The 24,936-nt window shown below is 40.8% G+C and overlaps 1 protein-coding gene across 1 annotated transcript in view; it reads left to right on the top strand.

Annotated features, from left to right (window-relative positions):
- Positions 1-24,936, top strand: part of MYO10 (myosin X) — a 144,844-nt gene that overhangs the window by 28,235 nt on the left and 91,673 nt on the right. The gene's annotated exons all lie outside the window — the stretch shown is intronic.

Here is a 24,936-nt window from a genome sequence, read left to right as displayed (position 1 = left end):
CATGTTTTACGCACCTCCACCAGTCCTTACTACATGAGAACGGTGAGGGAAGGAGACCGTTCCTCTGCTCTGCATCTTTTGTTTTGTTTTAACTGCTTTCTGGCTGCCAAGCACTCATGTCTCCTGCCTTTCTAGAGAAATGGGAATGGATCCAGCAGCTCCGTCCTGTTTGCTCAGGTTACCTCAGCGGTTGCAGGTGGTGTGTGCCTGTTGGATGAGCATATCACTGACAGCGTCTGGCTGCCAGCTGCTGAACAAGGTTGATGGACAACTTGTGTGTTGTTTTTTTTTTTTAATTTCCTTCATCTCTTCAGCTTGAGGAAGGCAGAACCAGCCCTACTGGTTGCTGACAGCATGGAAGTGCTCTTCTTCCTCACTCAGTGCCTTCATATATCATATTTATTCTACTCTCCACTAGGCCACAGTGTATCAGACCTCCCTTCTTGAAGGTTTCTTACAGGAATTTCAGTAGAATTTAAGTTTTACATTAAGACTTGGATATAAACAGTTACACTGACAGGGAAATTAGTGTCAGGAGAATACTGTCTTTGACTTTTTGGGGGATGTATTTTTTTGCCCCCCTCAGTTTCGCTTCCTTATTTATTTGCACTGGATGGAGGTAGCTTCAGGTAGCGAACGAGGCTGAGGCGAGTTTAATAGGATGGAAAACATTGCCTTTTCTTGCTGCCTTCATGTAATGTTTTTCTGAGTGAACAAGATGGAAAAGCATGTCTGTCAGAGCCAGGGAACTCTTTCTTTTTTTGTAAGTTTTTTCTGCAAGCAGGAAAGGAACCAGACAGAATTGCTGAATGCTTTTTTGATGAACAAGATATAGGCTAAATTGCTTCTATCCTGGCAGCATAGGGCAATGAGAAACATGAGACTAATGGGGTTTGAAGCAGAGAAAATGATGTACAGAGTAGCAGAGAGGAGGCTGTAGTTAAGCACCCATGTCTTGTCATGTGTCTGGTGGCAAAATGTGGCTATGCTTGACAGCTCTGGGGAGGCAGAGAGGTGGAGAGACTGGTGAGTGAAGAAGACAGGATTGTTAGTCACATTAAACATCTGGAGAGTGGTCTTGACTGAGGCAGGAGGGCAGATGTTGGAGGAGGTAATTCACAATGCTATCAAGTGAACAGAAGATAGATGTTAATTAGAGGCATTCCTGACTGGTAGCAGGATTAAGATGCTCATCTTCTTGTAAGCTGGTAGACAAGTTGTGAAAGTCACAGTATAGGAAACTGAAAGACCAGCATAGCCTACTTCAGGTCACCAGGTGTCTTGGACTGGTGACTCACAGGTGTGTGGTACAGGGGAAGCTGTGTGCAAAAGTAGGCTAAGATGAACTACTAGGTGTAAAGCTTCTTAAAAGAAAACAAGGAGACCTTGTTTGTACTGGTGTGTTTTCAGTGGGATGCACATTAAATTGTATGTTTGCTTTTTCGGATTTGGGGATTTGTGTATTTATAATTTACCCTTGATTTGGTCTGCTGAAATTGGAGGCCCAGTGAAGTGCAGATGCTGAAACCATCTCCTCTGTTGTTTGTTTAAAGCTGAATAAAGAAGAATCTGTCATGTTAAGGCATCACAGTTGTATCTTGTTTGCAGAGTAGGAATATTGCCATCTGTGTTGTTGCATTAGCATATGCTCCAAGCTATGTGCAGCACTGAGCATTTCATTTAAGAGTAAATCCAATCCAGCCTCTAGTAAGAGTGACACAAAAGCTCAGGAGAGGCTACCTGTAATTTTGTAGTTTTGTAGTTGGACAACTGACTGTGAAGAATGTGGCTTTTAGAAGAGTTTTCAGCTTGACAGACCTACTTATGGGAACTGCAGGTAACAGCTCTAAAATGGACAGCTTACTCTGGTGCTTGAACATGCAATGGCAGAGCTAGAATTGGCATCAGAGAGTGGAAAAGTTGCTTGTTGGCAGCCTTGCATATACGTATTATTTGTATTGTGGCCTTTCCATGGTGTTTCTAATGCAGGTTGAAAACTCAGGTAGACATAAGCCACCACTGTAACATAATCCACCTGATTCCATTTCACCAGAAAAGCCTAATGCTGTAAACATCACAGGAAAGAAACCCACCATTTTTAGTTTGTCCCGCTTGTTTTACAAGCAGATGTTTAAACTGTGCTGAGGAACAGCTGGGATGTAGGGAACAGCTGTCAGAGTCTGTGCGTAACATTTCTGTCACCAGTAGGTCTGAGCTGACTGCGCTCCAGCAAAGGGCAGATCAGCAGTTCTCAGCGTTTATTACTTGAATCTTTTTCAGGACTTATGTTTTCAAAAGTGCATTCTGAGTTTAAAGGAGATGTGCTGGCTGGCATCAGTGCCAATTCGTTTTGCTCTTCCAACTGCTTTCTGATATCCTTTTAGAGTATTTTGCCTGGGCTGCTTGGCTACCTCCATGCTGCAGAAGGTAGTAACCATGAGAAATATCTTAGGTAATGTCTGACAATACCTCTAATGTCTTGGTGATCTCCTGCAAGCTGTATTTCATTTTAAAGAAGGAGGCAGGGCAGGTAAGGGAAGAGACTTCAATGACAATGGTTTTCCAAGTGTGGTAAGTGTCTCGATTCCCAGATCATTTTGAGAACTGCAGCTATTGTGGCCAAGTCTAATGACAAACTGATAAAAGTGTTGTGACTATATCAAAGCGTAGCACTGTAGTTAATCTTCTCCTACTCAGTAACTTCTGCTAGGATTTGCAGTACTCACCTTTCAGCTGAGCACATTGTAGGAATCCTCAAGATGGAATTGGCAGGGCAATGAGACTTGTTTTCCAGTTGTGCTGTTTCAGTTCTTTGCTAGCATTAGTTTGCAAAATAATGTGAAAAAACATAGATAGAAGTTAATCAGTAATATATTTTACTATTTTATTCTGAGTGGTGGAAATAATTTTGCAGCAAAAATACCTGTGGCCTTCAGCAGTATTCTGCAGGAGTGTTGGTTGTGAGTAATACTGGAGAATGCAAATACTGATGTGTAGATTGTGGCATACTCTTCAGAGATTTAACAAGTTGCATATCAGGTTTTGAATCTCTTCTTGATAATCACATGCTAATAAAATTATTCACTGAGCAAGACTAATTATTCTAGTGGTATTTGTGTGTTGAAGTTAAGCGGTTCATTTGTTAATTATTGTTAAAGACTGCTGTGATACTGTTTTCTGCTGCCATCATTCTCTGTGATTTGATGGGCTGGTGGAATAGCATGAATATCCTTTACTTTGTAAGCATTTCTTGCTTTCTGTAAGAGAAGAATACTGTAATAATTTGTTGTTTGAAGACAAAACAACCATCCTGCCAATGTTTTGTTCCACTAATGTGTATGAAGGTGCAAAAAGACTGTGCCTCAAGTATCAACTATGTTAGTGCAGTCTATGAATACCTGGATAAAACATAAAAAGAACAACAAGACAACCCTGTGTTTCCTTGTGTGTACGTATACATATTTTTAAGATGGAGTTACAGATACTGCATCTCGTTTAATCTCTGTCTGTAGTTTTCTTATTTCTATTTTTAGGGCTAAAATGATTTCTTTTTTAACAATGTATTTACACTAAAGCAGACATTTCCTCATTGCCATAACATATAAGTTTTTAATGTAGCTATGAGAGCTTTTAAAGTACTCAAGTGGACTTTAAATAAAATGCTGAAAGCCCTGCTGTCATTTCTTGCTTTGTCTGGATGACTTGTATGTACATGCTCAGTAGAGCCTCAGTGGTTCTAAAGAGGGAAAAAACTTTCCAGGTTTTTTCAATTTCTTTTTCAAATAACACGAACTTTCCCTTGTTACAGATAAAAATCCTATCATTTACTCTTTTATGAAGGAGGACTATATTGTGCTGTTGTATAGATGCTCTAGAAACTATCCCCAGTGATAAGCATAGATATTAAACACAAAAAGCTTGGGATAAGTGAAATCTATCAGGAGACCTTTTTTGACTTGTGTGACATTAATGCCAAGAATGTCTTTGTCTCATAATCAAGAGTATTTTTTTTTCCTCTGTGCATCCAAATGTGTAGGATTATACAAATGTATAACCAGCATTCCCTTTGCTTGAGGAGTAATTGTGGTTTGTGTAAGGAGCACTGGGTCAAAGGTGGTGAATTTTTGGACTTCTCAGAGCAGCACCAAATTGCACACATCCTAAATAAGACCACTTTCCTCCAGTGGAAATGTACTATAAATCTAGAACATTGTGTGTATGTGTAGTGAAAATCTGCCATGAAGAAATTCATACATGGGAAGTGAAAGTTCAGCTAATTGCTGCAGACTATGTAGATCCTGACATTGAAATTTAGGAACGCTTAATTGCATACTTGCTTAGTTGACTGAGAGGAACTTTTAAATCAAACATGTTATAAATAGAAGCAGCTGAGCTGTAGTATCCTAAAAATGTAGGTTCTTTAGAAACAGATGTCAGATTTCACCGCTAGAGATTTTGTCAGTTCAAACAGCTTTCTGTGAACTTGCTTTACAAAGAAGCCCTTCATGGGGTGGTGTTATGTCAGCGAAGGCAGCACTGCTCAGTATCCTCCACTTCAAATAACAGGCACCTGTAAATGGTTTGATCGGCAACAAAGGTATTTTTTCCTGTGTGTTTAACTTAATATGGCTCTTTTTGGGCATTTGTGCATTGCAGGAAATGGGAGAATCTACAGATGTTCCTTGTTAAACATGACTCGGGTATGTTTTCTATAGTTTTCACCTCTTTTTTTTCCTTTCCATTTGGCTTTAGGGCTTAGGACAGTTTCTCCTCAGAGAAGTTAAGACTTGGGAATTACTTGGGAATTGTTTGAGCTTTTTTGTTTTGTTTTGAGGGGTCAGTAGAGTTCTGTTGAATTTACCTGGTGATTATTTGGGAAAAAAAAGGGAAAAAAAAAAAAAAAAAAAAAGCAAAAGGAACAAAAGAAAACCACCCCAGAAACCTGCAGGAAAATGGTTAAGCACTTCTCACAAGTACTCTTTTCTTTGCCTTGTGTCCTTTCTCACCCCTACTTGGGACCCTTGAGCTAGTTTTTAGGACTGTGAGTAGTCCTTTTGAACAAGAGTCTTCCGTTCATATTCATGGGGCATGAATGACACCACTGAAGTTACTTGGCTTAAGCTGCTGAAGTCAGTAGGAGTGTTTATCAGTAAGCGCTGTGTTTGGATGCATAGGTTCATGGGATCAGGCATCTGAGAAGTAAATCCTACTGGACAAGGATTTTCTTAGTTATCACTGAAAGACGTTGTGCTTGCTTCTAGCTCTTCCTTGTTAAGGCTTGACAACATTTCCAAACAGGGTTGTCTGGCTTTTTTCTTTTTCTTTTTTTTAGCATTTCTCTGAATTCAATATCTATCGCCTTTGAAATACACTCTTACAAGGGACCATTTTAAATAAGCCCATTGTGCTTTTCCTTGTGCATACAGCCTCTTAAGAAAAATACACAAATACATACAGTGGTCTCGGCTGTGTTTAGCGTTAAATGAATCTATCGCCTTCTGAAACTTACAAAAAATTTAGTGCTTTTTAATTAGATGGCACTCAGAGTTGCAGCTACTGTTACTGCACACATTTGGGACAGCAGGTCCCCTGCCTCTAAGTGTGGGGTGAATTCCAAATTCAGCAACTTTAAATCAGGAAATCAGATTCCATCTGTCTAAACATCATAAAATTCATATTATTCTGTAGTTAGTTATATTTGGCTCAGCTGAAATAATTCTCCTGATTATTTCTACTATACTTTAAAGAGCTTGATGCTCTGGCTATCTGAATGCTGGCTTCCTAGGTTATTTGGGGGCAGGAAGAGCGTGGTTGCTGTTTCTTAAGGGCTGCGCGTGGGAATTTGGGGTGGTGTGGGGTTAGCCAGTCTGCCTCTTGATTCTTCAGGTTTATCTTCTGTGGGTGTTTACATCTTCATACAGGATGTCAAGGTTAAGCCTCTCCTACTGCAAGCATCTGTCCACACACATGTAAACATGGCTCATGGCAGATGTGAGGCCTGGCCTTGGGGAGGCTGACTACCTCACGTGGCTCCTTCCATCCGTCTGTCCTCCCGACATCCCCACTGATCCAGCAGTGTGGCCTGCCTGACTGCTGAGCCGAGCGCTGTCCCTCCCACACCTTCTTTTCTACCAGGAACATCCTAAGCTGCAGCTCAAGCCCACAGAGGCATCTTCACCTCCAGGAAGGATTCAGTGCCACTGCAAGGCCTCACAGCCCTGTTTCCCTTGATGGAACTGCTGCCTTGAAATCCTAGACATTACTTAGATATATTTTATCAGTGACTCAACCTAAATCACTCATAAATTGAATATTATTTTTTCTGATGTGTCTTTTTAATTTTTTTTTTTTAATTAATTTTTGGACCCTTTAATTACCAGCTAATTGGAGAAATCGCTACTGTGAGTCTCTTAAATTCTCAAAGATGTCAGGGAATCTCTTCCTACTTCAGCACACAGACATGAAAACAACACTGAAGTTGTTTTATGCAGCAAAAAAGCAGCAAAGCCTTTTTCCAGTGTCAGGAGCTAATTCAACTTGCCTCTTTATCTGCTTTATATCAAAAGCAGTGTCTTTAGACAACAGCTATTCTCACAGTATTTTTTAAAAGGCAATGGGGAAGTCTCTTTCTGTGTATGTTTTTGTCTGAACTACTGTGTATTTATTGCATGAAAAAACAGAGCCGGTTATGAAATGTCTTCTGAGATGTGTTGCACATGTGCTGTCCTTACGTTTTTTCCTGTTACTGCCTTTTCTGCCAAAAACACTATCAGTCTGATTAATTCCAGGAAGGGGAAAGTTTTAATCCTGCAGTGAGATACTTTATTTTAAAGGTTGTATAAAAAAAAAAAATCAGCCAGATTAAGCTGATTGGAGTTTTTCTCCAGAATTAACATTCGAGTTACCAGCACATAACCACTTTTTGTCAGAACTTAGGCGGTTTGAAAGAGAGCAGCCTAGAGGTTTTTAATGCGCACAAGATGAGGGCAGGAAGGCTAAGTAGTGGCCATAAATAACTTGTTTAATGTTGCCTTTTCAAGGGTTTTGTTCTGTGTTTCCTAAACATAATGGGACTGTTTGCTTTAACTAAACTGAAATTAATTCGTTTGGCATTAGTAAGGCTGCTCTTAAGTGCTTTACTAACAATGTAAATTAAAACTCCATGAACAAAAGCATTTATCTTTGCACAGAGTTGCTTTCTGCTTTTATAAGATCTGATTGAGGGCAGTTAATATCCAAGCTGCTGACAAAGAGGTATGTCTTGTGTCCCTATCGCTTGCTGTGGCCACGTCATCAGCTGTGGCTACGTGTACAGTTAAGATGTCAGTCTGCTCTTTTGCTTTCTGCATAGAAAATCCAAACCATCTGTGCCTTGTTGTGCTCTTATTGTGCTCTCACTAAAGATAGCAAAACTGCTTTTGTTTCAAGATTAAAGCAGATGTGCACAAGCTGCCGTAATAATTTATTTTGTAAGAGAATGCAATTCAGCTGTTCACAGAGCATGGAAAGAAGTTCAGGCTTCCATGTGCCAAAAAGTAACAAGATGACCAAATCCAGTGCCATGATGAGTAAAGTTTGTCACTTCCATTTTGTTGTTGTTATTGAATTCCCATGAATGTGAAGCAGATCTTGTCACTCAGTGCTGCTGATGCTTCAGGAACATGTGGTCTGAGTTCAGCAAACACCAGGGTGGAGTGCTCAGTTTTGTGTGGCTGACATTTTGTACTTTAGGGTGCAGTTGAATGATGGCTGAACACTGAGATTTTTACAGGGAGAAAGCTTTCACCAATGTGTCCGTGAACTTACCTCCATGAACTGCTGAGCAAAATCATTAAGTATTTAGGTACTCTTTCCTACTTATTTAAAACAAGGTTTTTTGTTTGTTTTTAAAGTCAGAATACCATTGACAGTGCTTGTTTCTCTAATAACTGGCCTAAAAAAAAATAAGAACCTAGAAGAAAGTAGAAGCTGAAGGGTCCTTTGTATGTGCTGAGTATACTTTGTGTGTGGGGCTACTCTGTGTTAGCTTTGGTATAGCATCCGTTTCTTCTTTATATAATCATCTTGTGGAACAGCACTAAATAGCCATTATTCAGTAACATCAATGGGTCAGTTTTGGGGAAGAAAAATCTTGTGTTATGGAATTTTGAAATAGCAACAAAGCAAAATAAACCATCTGGCAGATGTTCGTTGTACTGTGTTGGTTGCGTTGGTGGTCTTGGTGCATGTAGTAGTCAGCACGTGTCATGAAGTGGTGGTACTTACTTTGTAGGGAAGCAGCCACTGTCCTCTAGCACTACATTTGGGAAAGGCTGCAATGCCAGTTTTGTAGGTGACAAGTTCATTTGATCTTTCCCCTGTAGTACCTTGAGTAGTACTCGAGATATCCATTACCTTTGTACATCAAATAAAGCTCAGAAGTCTGTATCTCCAGATATCCTTTTCTGCACAAGTTAACTTTAAAACAAACTTAACCTGTACAATCAAGTCGTGTTTCTGATGTTGGATCAGTTTCCAAGGTTTAATACCCAAAACATGCTCCATTTGAAAGATGAAATACTTCTTGCAGAACTTCACATTCTGTTTTGACCACGTCCATAGAAACAGAGCTCTCTGCTTTCAGGGCATCTAGCAGAAATGCAGGAGCACGTAAAAGAGATGGAGCGTGTTTTGCATTCAGGAGTTTCAAACCGTGTTCTTAAAAATTTCAAAACAGCTTTTTTGAAAGCGCCAAGCTTTCTCATGAGAAGGATATCTGAGCAAGATTTCCCCTAAAGCATTTCTGCAATGCAATAATAAACTCCTTCAGTATTAGTTGCAAAGGGAACTTTAAGTACTCCTTTATAGTGGTGCTTTTATGTTCACTGAAGGAAGGGCGGGGAGGGGAAAATGTTAGCATAGGTCATGTGCCTCTTCCTCATATGGCACACTCTATTTTGTAAAACAAGTAAGTTCCTGTTGAGTATAAACTTAATGGAATTGAGAGATGATTTAAGGATGTTTATCTATTCAAGCTGTCTTAACTAAGGAGAATTAAAGAAAATTTCATGGGAAAAATATGGTATTGTGTTGTGAAGTGAAACACTGGAGAGGTAGCCAGGGAATGCTGTAGTGCCTCTTTGCACCATAAGTTAAGCAGAGTGCAACCTGTGGCAGGAAGAACACAAGGGAGGTGGGCTTTTCATCCTCCTTTCACATGATGGGATTTGAGTTAAGGTAGCTAGCAGTGGGGAAGCGATGGGAGGTCCTGCTCAGCAGCAGCTGAGGCTCACTGTGAGCAGACAGGCTGTCCTGAGGTGTTTGGCTGCCAGATATCTGAGGCACTACTGCATGCTCACTGTGGGGTTTTTCTGCAGTGATTTATAACTTTGTTGAACTGATGGCTTTTACAGGAAAGATAACATCTTTGCCTCTTATAGAGGTCATTCACTTTCTAAATGAAACATACTTTCTCCAAAGAAAGGGCTGGTGGGAACATTCAGGTATCGAATCACTGCAATTAGTGTAGGCTGGAGTGAGGTAAAAATACTAATTTACCCGTGATGATAGACTTAAAATAAGCTAAAATGAAAGTAAATGCATCGTTAGTAAGCTGTGCACCTGCCATTGAGTGCTTCATCTGAAGTTGCCCAAATGCTGCTGAACTGTAAGCGACTGAAAGCAGATTTAGGAAAGGAATATTTAGCAATGTTAATAAGCAGAAATGCCGCGTAAACCTGTAATGAAAATAATGATACGTTTTTTACTGCTGATTGCTTCCTTTGAAAGTGTGCTTTTCACTAGCATCAGCAAGGAGTTCTAATTAAAGGTAAATAATAAAATCTGTTCCATTATTAATGCTTCTTTCAGGCAGGTGTTTAATATACATTGAAATTTGATGGCTGGACTTTGTTGGCATTATCTTTGCATCATCACTGACTTAAATGCAATTAGAGAAGGTATCTGTCACTGTGAGACTTGCCCAGGAAATACAAAGTTCTGACAAGGATAATTCAAGGTCTGCTAGGCATTTGAGATATGGTAATGGTTTTCACATGTGCTCTGGGGAAGGAAGAAGGAAAAAAAAGGAGAAAAACTGTATATTTCTGCATGATTGGGAAAGCAAAAGATGCATGACAAAGACTTGGTAAGTTCAGAATATGAGCACTTACATTTAAGAGTAAGAATGTGACTGCTGCATAGAACTTGTATTTGACTGGAAAACTGTGATACAGGCAAGGGCTGTATCCAGCCCACCCCAGGCAGAGTGCAAAGTGGGGGGAGATGTCAAGGTAGAGGACTGCTGTGGGTCCAGGTTTTCTTAATATAGCATTCTTTTTTTCTTCTGGTTGTTTCTCTGGGTGTTTTTTTTGTTTTGTTTTGGTTTTTTTTTTCTTTGGATTTCAGATGTGTGACAGTGTTAACAGAGCAGACCAGAGAGGCTCATTCAATTACTCGATTATTGTTAATCTCAGGATACCTACGAAGTGTGTATCAAATAGATTTGTTCAAACACATTCTAAAAGTAGCAGAGCTATTCCAATGCAGTGCAATATCTCAGTACCTCTATAATAGGTTGATGCCACTCTTCTGAAAAGCAGTTGATCGTCTGTATGTGTGCTGCGTAGGTGAGGTGGGGAGATGTGTGCACACACTCATGTACAATTAGTCTGCTACATTCCACATACATGGGATTTGAAATGTCTGCATCGTATGCACATCCATTTCTGCAGAAGAAATCCCAGATAGTAATGTAGAGATAGATAAAATTTTCTAAACTAAGTCCTGTTTTTTTTCCAGCCAATTCACAGTAAATTTATCTTAAAGCCCTGGACCTCAGCTAAAGAAAACATGATTGGGGAGAACAGTATTCGCCTTTGATATTGATAAGCTCTGCAGTCAGTCAGGGTTTGAAAAGTCCTTGAACATCGCTACCTGAATCAGTGCTGTTTGAGGATGAAATCCCTGCATCTGACTCTCTACAAGCTGAACTAACTGTTTACTGTACCCAGTGTACTGGGAGCTGATTAGGCAGCTTGAAGTAGGCAAAGATTTAGCTACCACAAACATGCAGAGTTGCTGAAGCTGCTCTCTAGCCATGAATTTTTGCATGACTTTTAACCTATGCACAGTGTGATGTAGTCATCAATTACAGTGAGGACATTATGTAAATAATAGGTAGCCTATCAGATGTGGTTCAGGGTTGGAGTTACAAGCAGTCCTTCCTCCATTTGTGCATGAAAATGGAAAGAAATGGTTGATTAGCAGTGGGTAACTGATTAGGGAACTGTGGGCAAACATTACCACACTTACATTTGCAAAACACGTTTGCCTTTGAAGTGATATCACCTGAAAACAGGAGCTACAAAAGCAGCTTTTCTTGAAGTTTCTGAATGGAGAGTGGATTTATTTTTATAGCAGAAGATGAATTAGCTTTACGTTTGGTTCTAGATTTTTTTCCTCAAGTTGCTATCTTCAGCTCTTACTACCCATGAATTAATGATGAGGCTTTTTCATGTGGAAAAGTCTCATCATCATCATTCCACTGCATGGCACTGATCTTAAATTCCTTTTTAATTTGCATTTAGACTTAACAACCAGGACTGTGCTGTTACTTCTGCAGGAGTTCAGGGATGTTGAGTAGCGGGCCCTCCATTTGCACCAGGACACAACAGAATCAGCCTAGTTTCTGGCCTCCCTTTTCATGCCATTCTTTGGATAAACTTTCCTTTCTGGTAGGCACATGGGGAAATAATGTACAAGTGGCATAAGGAAAAATAGCTATCCTCTGTAAAACCAGGCTTGCTGACCAATCCAAAACACATTTGGTTTGTGAGATGATGGAAAAGCAGAAAAAAGTCTGCTTGCTAACCCAGTAGTTTCATCTACCGCTATAATTAAGCTCTGGGCACTTGTGGTAGCATAGAATCTCAGTTTTGCTTGAAGCCAGTTTTCAACCTGGCAGGAACTGTCCCTTGTCATGGTTTTTTTTCTGAGCCTTCTCAGCATAGTGCCTGCTTTCAGGATATGGCCTTACTCCTTCTGTCTGCCAGCGACACCCCCAGCATCCCCATCTGGTTCTTGAATCACACAGGCACCAGCTTACACCTCCCCGAGTAACAGTTCTTTGCAGTACGTGGGTAAATATTTACATGTCTTTCCCTCCCACTCAGTGGAATACTCTGGTTCTGTATGGTACAAAGTGCTTTGTATGGAGGGAGAAAAAAAAAAAACACAACGTTGTTCTCTGGTTAAGTTTTGCGGGGGTGTTATGTTTATTTAACAAAGGCCAAACACGACGCTGCATGCATTTAGCAGCAAAGCCCTGCTTTCATCCGGGGCTGGTGGATTTATGAAGAGGTGATGGACTGCAAGGTCACACAGGGAGCTGGTGGTGAACCTCAGCCTTGGGTCCTGCTGACTCCAGTGCTTTGTTTCATAGTCAGGCCGTACGGCTTTGTGTTTGCAAGTGTCTGCAGCAAATAAAGCAAACTTACTCCTGGCTCTTCCCCACGACAGTTAATTTCAATAAACAAGTGTTGTGGGGGCTGTTCTGCTCATTTATCATAGTATTGATAGGCTGATACTTGTCCTGACAGTTAGTGAGGAAGTCTGGAAAGGATTGTGGTAGTTTGTTTTGATGCTTAAGAAGGATCTGGCTGCATAAAAGTACATATTAAATCCAAATAAATTTGAGTGTTGGCTACTGCTGCTTTATATGCGCTGCAGAACAGTGGTGTGTACAGATGCCAGCCTGGTTACTACTTCACTGTGCCAATGGCCATTTGCCTTTCTTTATACAGCAGACTTAGGGAACTGTAGCACCAAATCAATTGGAAAACTCGCTGTGGGACTGGGCCAGTGTCCTCTTCTGCTGTAGGTGAGCAGACCATTTAGTGTCTGTGTTAGCACAGATTTGCCCATGGCAGAACATGCAGTTATGCTGCCCTGGCACATTAGCTGAGGCTGCAGCCACCCGATGGTGTCACTTAAATGATTTGTCAGCACTGCATCTGGCTGCCATCCATGTTTCCCTTTGTGCAGCTTCACCTGACTTTAAACCTAGCTCTCTTTGTTCAAACGTTCAGGCTCTTGTGAGTATAATGTGGGAAGCTTAGTGATGAAGTTATTTTTTACCGATAATTCTTTTTATTTTAATTCTTATTATTTCAGCAAGCTGCATTTTGAGCAGACATTTGTTTTAATTTAATTTCCTCATTAAACTGTGATATTGCTAATTTTAAGTAATAACATTTTCTTTTGTTATTCATCAAGTGTAGTATTCCAAAGGCTTTACTTTCCTAGTTACTTTTTGTTTTGTTCACTACAAATTGGTGAAAATGGGTATATTTCATTCATATCTTTTATGATAGCTACATTTTGTTGGTGCTGGTTTGAATCCTTCCTATCAGCAGCATCTGTCTGCAGGATTTATGCCACATCAAGAAAGCAAAGTATGCTCCCAGTGTCAGTTGCAGGTAGAAATAAAATCTCTAGCTTTATGCATTTAGTAGTAAAACAATAGAGATCTTATCACTTGTTAGAGGTGCATATTGCTAAGCTCAGCTGAAAACTTGATGTGTGGTAGGAAATCAAGCTAATACTTGCTCCATCCATTAAAAGGAGCTAGCACAGCAAGAGGCCGGGATAATGAGAGGAATATAAATGGAACAATGAATTTTACTGGTAGGCTGTAGTTTTGAAAGCTCATTATTGAACAACAGGTTTGTGAAGAGGCGTGAAAGAGAAGCCAATTCGTACTGTTAGAATACAAATGACATTTGAAGTGTATTCTAAAAGGTCTTGAATCTCTTTTGATCTATGTGGTAGAAGTAAATGTCTGAGTTTTGGTCTTTGAGCTCATGGAAAACTCAGTTTCTTGGAGTAGAAATCTGATATTTAAAGGCCTATGTTTCACTACTTGCTTTCTGACTGAAAGTTGTTGTGTGGATAAAAAAAAACAAAACAACCCAACAACCCAGAAACGAAAAGAAACCAAAACAAACAACCCCAAAGTGTCTTCTTTACTTTTTCATTCTGCTTGAAAAGTGTTGCAGCTTGTCTTAGCATAACTAGAAACAAGACTATAGACATGAGAGATTTTCCTTAGTAGAAAATATTAACAAATATTTATAGGTTGTAAGGACCTTTTCTGCACCAGCAGAACCATTTTCAGAAGTCTCCAACTGAACTTTTAGCCACTTCTGTAACAATACTGAGCACCTGAATGCACAGCCATGCTCTGGGCAGTGTGTGCTCTGCGTTTTGATGAGGAATGCGCTTACATATGCATGTTCAGAGCTTGGTTTGGTCAGAATTTGCCGTGGGCTTCTATGAAGTTGGGATTGTCCACCCAGGATAGAAGTTGTGTAACTGGTAAAGATGACAATCCACTGGATGTTGTTGCCTGAGTAGCCAGAATATGCATTCATCACAGCCCCTTCCCATTGGAAATAAATATTTGGTGGTTGCTGATATGGATGTGCTTCTTTGCCCTGCAATCCAGCAGCAGATGTGGGAGTGCTTGTTTGAGATTGTATCAGCAACACATCTTTGGTGATCTTGAACTGGAGATGGCATCAATGTTTTATCAACATGTGAAACTCCCTCGTGTTTTGGAAGGCTGTCCTGTGCTATTCCTCCATAAGAGGTTGCTTTGAGTGCGTGTGCATTCCTAGTTTGAACTGTGAAATGTTCATTCACTGCATTCAGTATTGGGCTTGTGAAGCTCTGTGCTGCGAGAGGGTTTCTCTCCAGTGGTTCGAACCTCCTTCAGATTGCCTGGTTGGCTAGACTTCGTTACCTCACACTTTGGAAAAGTACTTTGGAGGTAAGCTTCTACCTTTGGAGGTAAGGACATGAACAAGTGCCTGTGTTCTTGACCTGTGTGAAGTATCTTCACATCTGGGGAAAACAAAACAAAACAACATACCTTTTGTATTGATTTTCTGCTGAAGTTGCAGTTGTTACCCTGTGTTTTTCCTTGCATGGCCTGAAGAAAGCCACAGCCAAATTGTGATTGGAACTGTTTTAGCTACAGCAATACAAATTCTGACATTAGCATTTTATTTTGATGCAGGAAGTCTTTCTTTCCCTTCCCTGCAATGTCTTCCCAACGTTTTTCTCTTTCATGTTCTGGGAAGTACTTTGTGCAAAGTCAAAATAAAAATATCTTTGTGGGCACTGATACTATTATAACTCCATCTGATGTAGCACAGTGGTTTGACTACAGTGGTGTGACTGTACCAGCAGAAGGACACCCTTGTATTTAGTTACTGGATTTTGCTGAGGCAAAGCTGTTCTGAGTTGCATTGCAACTGTGCATAAAACTCCTGTGGGATCCAAGGTCCCAGAGCCCACTAGCATGGCTTCTGTTGCACATGGGAAAAGGGTCAAGTGATTTCGGTAACAGCAGAGACAATGTAGTTGGACAGGGTATGACCTCAGTTGCTGGCACTATAGCAAAGTAAAGGACCACTAGGCTGCTGGAGCCTACAGCACCAAGGGAATCGTTTCTGAGTTTTATTACATCTGTGTGAGTTTTATAAGGATTGAATCGTGCCCCAAAGGGCCTCGAAGAAGATTTTGGCAGACATGCTAGCACTTCTCAGTGGCTAACCCTGGAACAAGTAACCCTAGGAGCCCTGTGAGGAAATGAAAATTCACCCGAAAAGCACGCTCTGTGCTGAGGTCAAGGCCTCAGCTAGGAAAATTTGTATTTGTGAATCAGAGCTACCTCAGCAGGATCCAGTGCAGACCTGCCGTGGCAGCAGGGCCTCTAATGCCGACAAGTCAATGCCTTAAGAGATCAGTGCCTGCTTGTGTTCTGTCCACAGTGGAGCTTGTCCAAGGTGCCTCAGTGGCTTGCTGTGAGTTGCAACAGGTGTCCAAGAAAAGTGCGTGTTCAGCTTTGTTATCTGACTCCATCTAATGGAAGGACTGTACACCTTGCGTGTGTTTTTATTCAACTTGTCCTCTGCAGAAGGGCTTCTGGTAGGCCAGCTACATCCCTTTAGGTGACAACAACTTCCCTTGCTGGTGCTGGAGCTATGCAAGTTGTGTGGTGTGTTCCCCTGCCTGGCGAGGTGAAATGTTCTGTGGTAGATGTGGGCTGGTAGTGCGGTGAGAACGCTCCATTTCTGTGCAGCCTGTGATAAGGGTTTCTGTTTTGGTTCAGATAAATCAATCAAATAAAAACCTGTAAATAGTGGTAAATAGCTTGCTTTTAAGGACACTAAGTCATGTTTTTGCCGTGTACAGTTCAGTGTTTCATGTTAAGACTTTTGTGTCTAAATTCTAAGCACTGAGCTTGAGTTGTACATCTCCTTTTTGATTCTCTTCTTCCTCTAAAAATTTCAGCTGCAGTGAGATCCAAATAATGTAAAACCATGAGGACTGTGTTGTAGTATGACACATTGGAAACTTCTATTAACATATAAATGTGCTGCTAGTGGGTGTTCCACAGGTATGTTCCTGTGGGGTTTTTTTTTCCTCTCCATACTGTACTGTGAATTCCAGAATTGAACATTTCCAAACAACAGCAGTTATTTTCTGATAATACAGGAGTCTTTTGAGAATGACTTAATATAGATTAATTTTCAGTCCATGCAGGAGACAAGTATGGTTTTCTTGCACCGGCGTGTCTTTTGAACTAAATGAGATGGTGATTCCTCACTGATACTGAACTTCTGTTGATAAAGTTGACTGCAGAGGTCTTTGCCTGCTCATCCACAGCTTGTTTATCTGTGTGGATGTTAATGGAAAAATGCAAAAAAGAGATTGCCACAGAGAATTTTATTTCAGGCTATTGTAATGCAGAGTGACAGATAGTTTGTCTTATACATGAATGGTTGGTAAGCATTCTGCTATGCTGAACTAAAAAAAATATACTCACACATACATGTTTATACATATATATGTGTGTTTATGCATACATAAGTTGATTCTTTTAGAAATTGGTCTCTTTAGAAGGTTAGTTTTATATGTACTTGCATTAGCATATAAGAAACTTGCTTTTAGTGCTGTGTCTGATTCATGTTATGATGATGAAAGAACTTGCAGTATAGATCCTAAAGCTTTTTTATATCATAACATTTTTCATATTTTGCAGTTGATTTAGAGTCAGTCATCAGTTACAAGTCACCTGATGGAGAGTCAGCTCAATACTATGACTACTTTGTCATGTCTCCTTACCAGGCCCTTAAAAAAGTACAGAGGTAATTGGAACTGCAGATCTGAAGTCCCTTTCTTGTTAATGGAAGTATGGTCCTCTGTTGAATTGGCTTCTGTTATGCCTGTTTTGCAGCTTCAGGCAGAGTTTGGGGCAATAAAATAACTCCAAATAAAATAGTTAGTGGAGATGATTTTTTTTTTCCCGTCTCATTGGGAATTACTTTCATGTCTGTATCCTGTCTGTAGCCAGCCTAACCACTTACTTGGAGGCACGACCATTTGAGTTTTGAGAAGACTTTAGAGTTGTTGTACATGCTGGTGTAGTGGAAACCAGTCTTGCACTGCTGTATCCACAGATACACTTTCTGTATTCCTGGTTTTGTGAGACATTATTCCTTGCTGGTGAGCATGTGTTTGCATAAATGCCTTGATATTAAGCAGGACTGCAGTCCTGGGGCTGTGCTACAGTAAGGTTATTAGGCTGTAGCTCTGTGCTCTGACTGTTCTGAAGTGCCCTTCTTGCAGTCCTTATCTTCACACATGCCATTCCCTGTATGTTGATTACTCTGGTGCATCACTGATGCTGGGGACTTGGAGGCTCTGGGCTGAGAGCAGGTGGGGCTGAGAAGCACTCAGAACATTGCTCAACTCAGGCTTTGGAAAATCAGCTGGACAGGGATTGAGGGCCATTAATTGTGCACCAGAAAAAAAAGAAAAAAAATGCTTGCCAGAGAAAAGGCTTCTAGGTCATAAATGAAAGCTTTTTTAAGGAGAAAGAAAAGAGTTTTGCAATATTTCAGGGCTGAGGCTTTACTAAATGGAAACTGAATTTATGTTTTCTCTGTTACATGGCTGCTCTACTATAATAATAATCTCTCTAGCTTGGTATTCTTTGACCAGAAGATTGAAACATCCCCTTGTAAATGTTTCTAGAAACTTCTACTTTAATCTCACAGACTAAAGCTACTTGTAACAAAAATCCTTGACTTGTCAGAAGAATAGAGAGTTGATGCGTGGAGCTGAGTGATTGTGTTTTGACAGTGTGTCTTTTGTAAATCTGTGTCTTGGTTCTGAAACATGCATAGGTCAGGCAGGAGTAGGGAGAAACAGCTTTCATTAGCTGAAGTAAATACTCTCAGGGTAGCATGACATTAGCTAGTGCCCTGTGTAGCTAAGCTAAGTGAGTCTTTAATGCATTCTTTTTCCTCGAATGTGACTTTGAAAAAATCCTCCTTCAGAACAAAGTTACAGTTCTTTGTGTTACTTTAGGGGCAAATGCTCCCATTAGCTTTTAACTGATACGGATGAAAACATTCAGAGCAACTCTGTTACGTTTTTTCCTTCTACATCCTTTGCATCAGAAATTGTTTTCCTTTTTTCTTTCTTTAAAATGAGTTTAAAATAAATAAATAAATAAAATATCTTAGCTCCTTTTGCATTCTGCCAGAATCAGGAACAACAGCGTATCGAATTATGCTGATTGTTTGCAATTTTCAGTGAGCTCTCGCTGTTAGAGGAGTAGGGCTGGGATGTACTCACTTCAGTGCAGGGTGCTGGGGCCTGCTGTTGCCTGGAGTCCAACAGGGTTCACCAGCTCAGCTCAGTCCCCTGTGGACACAGTGCTATATTCCCTGCTTTCTGAGCCTCTCTCACATAAAGGACTGTGCACTCTAAGTGTCTGTAATAAGAGTAAATAGTTTGTATGCTAGCAGGAAGACTGCACCCTTGACAAGATTGTGCATGTAATAAGCCAAGCCTGTTCTGGGAGGTGAGATGGGTGGTGTCTTTAGAGGAAGAGAACACTGCTCTTAAGATAGGGGGAAAAAAAGCAGCCCTCCCTCGCTTGCAGGGGAGCTTTTTCCCATTGATCTCTTTAGCTGTGTTTTAAAATGTGACATTTATCAGAAAACATTGTAAAATAAACCTGTTTGGCTAGGTGAGTGTGTCCTGGGAGTGTACGTGGAGGGCATTACTACTCACTAATAGGGAAGTTTGTCTTAAACATGAATCTCCCAAGCAGACCTTCCTTGTCTGTCTCCATCATTGTGACACAACTATAGAAGTACAACCCTGGGAGCTATGAATTGCTCTTTGTTTCTTTCATGGCTCACATGTAACTGAGCTTGTCAAACATACGCATACATGCCATCTAGTATGTAATTGTTTTTTCTAATGCAAACACAGGTTAGTTGTGAGAAATCAAATTGTGCACGTTTTTAATTAGTGGGCAACCGTTGTATGTGTTAAATTTGTCCTTTAGATTCTTGGAAGGCAGGAGGTTGGTAGTTCAGGTGTAAGCCAACAAGTTTGTACGCTGATTTTTATGGGAGTGACTTGGAGAACAGTCTGTCAAACTTTTACAGCCACAAGCAACTACTTTTCCTTATCTGCATGTAGTGCACGTTCTCACGCAATATCCATGTCATAAAGTAAAACTTATGACACTACCCTGAAATCTGTTACATCTTTTGACCACTACATCTGCCCATACTTGTTGATTCATGCCCTGGAATGACTGAGTTCTAGCAGTGCCAATTACTTACCTCTCTTTCTTTCTCTCTTTTTTTTTAAAACATCTGGAGGTTTCATATTTAACGAGCTCTTCATGAGTGCAGTGAAACAAGATTCTTACCTGTATAGTAACAGGAAATTAAGAGAAATACACGCAGCTTTCTCAAAGGATGTAAAAAGGGGAAGCTTTAGTGAGTCTAAGAAACAGAGAAAAAAGGCTTTTAGTACATCATCACACGCATCTCTTATTCCTCTTTGAGCCTCCAAAAGATCTTTCCCTCTTTGTACCAGAAGTGTAAAATTTCATAGCAAAAATAGTAGATTTTCTTTTTTGGCTTCTTATTCCACTATCTCCCTTTCACTTTGCTGCGGTTTCGTGATCATTGGACACTGTGAAACAGTCAGCTGTGTTTGTTGATCTGAAGCCAGAGCTGTCCTTAGGCAGAGGAGGTCTGGAAGATAGGAGGTCTGGAAGACTTCAGCTCTGTTGTATGTGTGTGTGTCTGTCCCAGCACACGATCACTTAAAAATAAACAAACAACCCAGGAAAAAAAATGGAGTTACAAGAGGAAAACGTGCAGAGCTGGCAGATAAGCTGCCGGTAGCGGCCCCCCTGAGAGGCGTGGGGCAATGCAGTCCCACTCAGCCTCTCAGGGTGTGGGCGGTGGTTTTACACTTGTATGGAAAGGCCCTCAGCCTGCTGTCAGAAGATGCACACAGCTTTGTTTCACACTTGTCCAGACCTGTTCCAGCCCCTCCTACAGTAGGCTTGCTTTCTGCCTCAGCTAGCTGTGTTTTAGGGGAAGTGGGTCAGCCCTCATTGTGCTGATTGAATGTGGTCTTGCTCTTTCATAATTACTCTTGCTTCTGGCACCCTTTCCTCACCTTATCCCAGTCCCTGTGATCCCTGCTGTGTCTGGGAGCAGCTGAGGGACCCCTAATCCTGGGAGCAATGGTACCACAGAAAGGGTGATACTGGCCTTACTGCTGGTCCATGCAAGGTGAGCAGTGAGGTCACCAGTGGTCTCTTGTTAGATGCAGGCTGGTTCCAGACAGGAATTTCTGTGTCCTTGTACTACACATTACCAGCATCCTGCTTCGTGAGCCATGTTAGAGGGCATTCTACTGGCACCGTATGGAGCCAGGTGTGATTTAGCCCTGGTGTATGCTTTGCAGTATGCCTAAAACTTCTTTTGTCCCAAGGCTGTGCTGTTCTCACCAATGCTTATACAGCCTTTATTGGCTATGTCATTGTCATTAGTTAATTCTAACTTTGGGTGAGCTGTCTGTGCCCGTTTTCTAGTGTGACAGTACTTCCATTCATGGACTTCATAGGTGTTGATACGCTACCTAAATAAGGGTCATATTGCTAACACTACTAACAAGGAAAAAACAAGTTTCTGATAGCTGTGGCACGTACTTGGGTGGAGGAAACTGTGCTGTTGTGAGACCCAGAGCTAACGTGAACAGGTTGAAAGGCAACTTTGGAGACCCACTGAGGGGTGATATGTTGCTTCCTACACTGTAATTAATTGCCTCTGTCTCAGAATGGGGCACACAGCAAAAAAGGGGTCACCCCTTCCCCGTGTCACCTGAGGACATCTGGTTATTTTCAGCCAGAGCTGGAAAAATTCCTGATTGTTGTGTAATTGGATTAATGAATATAGTGACGGAGGTAACAGAGGGACTGGCCTTGCTGTGTTCTCCTCAGGTAGCACTTTCCTGAAAGGCTGATGAATTCTTTCGAGATGGGTATTCATGATAAAAGTTAACTTTGAAATAGAGTAGCCTTGTGAACAAAGCTACTGTAAAAACTGCACTGTAGGCAGAGGGAACATACCACGTGTTACATTCACCTACCTATAATTCTGCTTTGAACAGTCTCCATTATGCATTATGTGTCATCATGTACCTGTTTACTTTCATATAGATGTGCTTAGAAGCTTATTGCATTCAGGGCTCGAATTCCTCCCCTTTACACTCCCACATCCTCATATGTAAGTTAGCATTATATACTTAGCTTTTTGGAGAAAGAGAATTGAATAGGGAGCTAGGTCTTAAAAGGACTCCTTCAATGAAGAGGCTTTGGGCTGTGAATAAAATATGCCCTTGGCTCTGTTTCTAGCAGTTCCAACTGTGTCAAAACCTCTCACCACAGACAACCTGCAGGAACAACGGGTAAACAGCGGCATAATGAAAAGACTCCCTGTTCTTTTAAAAAATGAGGGTGACAGGGACTGGTATGGGAGCCAGGATTCGTGTGTCATTTGCATCATTTGTCATCCAGTCCCCGCTTTCAGGAATAACAGCAGTAACTGCAGGCAGGGGTGTAGGACATGGAAAGGAGAGCAGAGTATCTGTTGCCAGTAAGATGGGGATTTTGGCTTGTCTTTACAAAACAGTTGGCCATATAATACAGAAAGTTTAAAATTAGCTTTAAAAATAAAATATGAAGGGGACTCTGGATTTTGTTGTCTGTTAAAATGAGTAGCTCGTGCATCACTTTGGATTTACCATTTCTGAATGCCTATAAATAGAACATACAGAACTTTGTACCAATCCTACATATTCTGAATTTTTTTTCCTCATAGCACAAAAATTTTTAGCAGAGTGGGATCAAATGATCTTGGAAATTAGTCTCTTAAAGAGGATTTCAGAGCTCTACAAATTTACTGTCATGTTTAGCTTTTGCCTGTTCTGCTTCTCTGGAAAGCTATAAATACAGAAGGATCTAAAAGGCAGCTTTTAAATTAAGAAGGGAAGGTAATGCTGAAACAGACTCATTCTTGTTGTGAACAAAAAGTCATTTGATTTTAAAAAGTTATTTGAATATAATTAAATATTATTGCTGTGAGGTGAGTGGTATTTATAATAGGAGAAACCAAGTGAAGTTTTGGAGAAATTTAAATAAAATGGAAACATAGTTAAATTACAAGAGATTTATAGTTAATGTTGTCTGGAAATCTGAAAGCTAAAATTGTGTATGTATGAATGCCTGTGCTTATGCAAGTTGCAAAGTCTTTAAATCACAAAAATCCACATAAAATACTTAACTCAGTAGGCATTTTCAACTTCAACACTGGATTCAGGAAAAATATCTGTGTTTTATTTCTTTTTATTGTCCTGCTAGACTGATGGTTTAGGGCAACTCACTTAACATTGATTTTTTTTCTGTTTTATTAAAAGCTGTACTTTATTATTTCCAGCACTTGTGTTGCCTATTTTTTTCACATTCCTTAATGTTAAGTCCTTGTTTAGGTGTTAGCTGTGCTGTAGAGCAGCTTGACTTACCTGCAGCACACCTACTGGGAACACCTGATCCCATCAAGTACTGTCTTTTTTCTACAGTAGGAACAAAAGAGATACCTTCAGCATCAGATGCTACAAGAACATCTTTGTTTTTATAGCTGATACTGTAGTGGAGTCTCCTTTGCATCTCCTTTTTTTGTATGTCAGGGAGAACTCTTTACAGAGAGAGTGGTGAGGTGCTGGAACAGGCTGCCCAGAGAGGTTGTGGATGCCCCATCCCTGAAGGTGTTCAAAGCCAGGTTGGATGTGGCCTTGGGCAACCTGGTCTTATAATAGATATGGCGGTTGGTGGCCCTGCCTATGGCAAAGGGTTTGGAACTTGATGATCTTTGGAGTTCCTTCCAACCCAAGCCCTTCTATGATTCTCCTTTATTAATTTTCTCCCAGGCTTGCTGTCTCTGCTTCTTTGCTGCCTGGGACAGCAGAGCCAAGTGTCTAAGAATAGATAAGTCAGTTGGTAGTGGTTGCAGTGCTGCCTTGTTCCCAGAGAACTGCTCCACATGCACCCCACCTGTCATCCTCATTTGCTGTACTACCTTCACCAGCTTTGGTGACATTATCAAAGGACATGATGAACAGAAGGCAAGGTCTCTGCAGAGTTCGGAGTCTGTCTGCACCTGCAAGTCAGTTCGTATGAGCGTGGTGCAAAGAGCAACAGAGAGAAATGAGGCTGAAAGGTGCATGCAAGCATTGCCCCGGTTTTGTTCTTTCTCCCAGAGGGCCTTGTCAGGGTGTAACCTTCTTCAGTGAGCCTTCATCAAGGGCAAGGCTGACTTTGCATGAATGGCCCCTTCAAACTTTAGCTGCCAAATAAATGTTGCCTCTGATTTTATTACTGCAACATTACACAAAGACTGTTCATATTCTGGACTCAGAGGTATTCTAATCAGCTGCCTGCAGGTTTTTTCTTATTTTTTTGGAAGAAAAAAGACTTTTTGAGATGAATTGCTGTGTGACTCAGAAAAGCTGGTGCAGTTTGCAGGCTGCTTCTTGAATAGAGTTGTTTCAGTTCTTGATAGCAGGGCATTTTATTCAAATTCTGTCTTGTTCATTCAATTGCAAATAATCATTGTTTATCTCGTCTGAATCATTGAATAAATATGAATTTAAAATTGAGAGTTTCACTCCATCTCTAACTGGTGTTGACAGTCACAATAATGCTTTCAGTGCCTTGCATTGTCTGGAAATACACATTCTGTTGCATGGCAAATGATGGATAAAAGGTGACGGAAGGGTTTCCTTTGTTGCTGAGCTTTTGGTGTTTGGATGTTCTTGGGTTTTCTGAGAGGGAACATTTTGGTTTTCTCCTCTGAGAAGGAAATAACAGTTTTCATCTGCTTTTCCTTAGAGCTAGTTCAAGTGGTTCATGCTAGAAGCAAGGGTAGACTCATTGCTACCTCTTTTTTCAAGGTGCTGCTTCTAGTGGGATGGCTCTTATAGGGCTGATTTGGGGCATTCTAATCCCCCCCCGAGCCATTGCAGTTTGGTTTGGACCTTTCTTTGTTCCACTAGTAGGTGCTTGGATCTGCTTTCTGCTTCGTCTCAGTGCCCTGCAGCTTGGAGGAATCCTCCATGACTTAGGATGCATTCCGGCCCTGCAGTTGACCTGCTGTCCAACATGGATCTTAAGTCACATTTTATGGTCTGTCTTCTATCTTTTTTTGTTGTTCTCAAACACCTGGGAAGCTGCAATCCTTTCTCTTCTGAGTTCGCAGGCAGAAAGGGGTACTTTTCCATGCTGAAGCAAGGAGTGGTGATGTGTCAGGAATGCTTCAGGTTTTCTGCAGCACTACAGTATTTATAGGTGGGTGGGCTTTTTAAAAATGAAGCTTTGTGGTGTCTTCAAACAGAGAGCTGTAGGTCATACAAGGTCATTTGAGAAGAAATTATAGGTGCACTTCTTTTCTCATTGGAATTAGTCTGGACTGCCTAGAGGCTTGCTGTAGAATAATCTGGGTAAAATTG

Source organism: Coturnix japonica, chromosome 2 (genome assembly GCF_001577835.2).
Source record: "Coturnix japonica isolate 7356 chromosome 2, Coturnix japonica 2.1, whole genome shotgun sequence".
Classification (NCBI taxonomy): domain Eukaryota; kingdom Metazoa; phylum Chordata; class Aves; order Galliformes; family Phasianidae; genus Coturnix; species Coturnix japonica.
Note: the sequence above shows the minus strand (reverse complement) of the source record. Positions and strands in the feature narration are given on the sequence as shown.